Raw genomic sequence first — 557 nt, forward strand, 5'->3', positions numbered from 1 at the left:
TAAGACTTTGGGGGACTGTGACTCAGAGGATATTTAATACAGGCACAATATACAGTACGAATAAACTGCAGGAGGAGAGATGCAGTGTATCAGGTAATAACTCAAAGTGATAAAATCTGACTTTAGTCCTTGACCCAGCTGATACAAGTAAAAAACATAAACAGCTAATTGCTTTTTGATTAATTTAAATTTAAAGTCAATATATTTAGCTCCAAACAAAACTATCAGGGAAAAGGCAGAATCTTCAATCATCACATAAAAACAAAGATGAGATTTATTTTAAATCCACATCAGTGATGGATTTATTTGTTCATCTGTTTTTATTGTGTAAAATCTCTAAAATGATTATTACATATTAAAAAGACAAAACAGAAAAGTTTACATAATTTATACAAAACAAATAAACAGGCTGTAAAGTAAATATACATTTCTCAAAAACAAACTATTTGGTAAATTGTGTGGAATGTTACATGGGAAGAAAATTTACCACACAAAGATTAAAATAAATGTGTTGTTATGTAATGAGTGTCACATAGTTCCAAATCTCTAATGGACTC

The sequence above is a fragment of the Poecilia formosa genome, unplaced genomic scaffold, assembly GCF_000485575.1.
Source record: "Poecilia formosa unplaced genomic scaffold, Poecilia_formosa-5.1.2 Scaffold1406, whole genome shotgun sequence".
Taxonomy (NCBI): Eukaryota; Metazoa; Chordata; class Actinopteri; order Cyprinodontiformes; family Poeciliidae; genus Poecilia; species Poecilia formosa.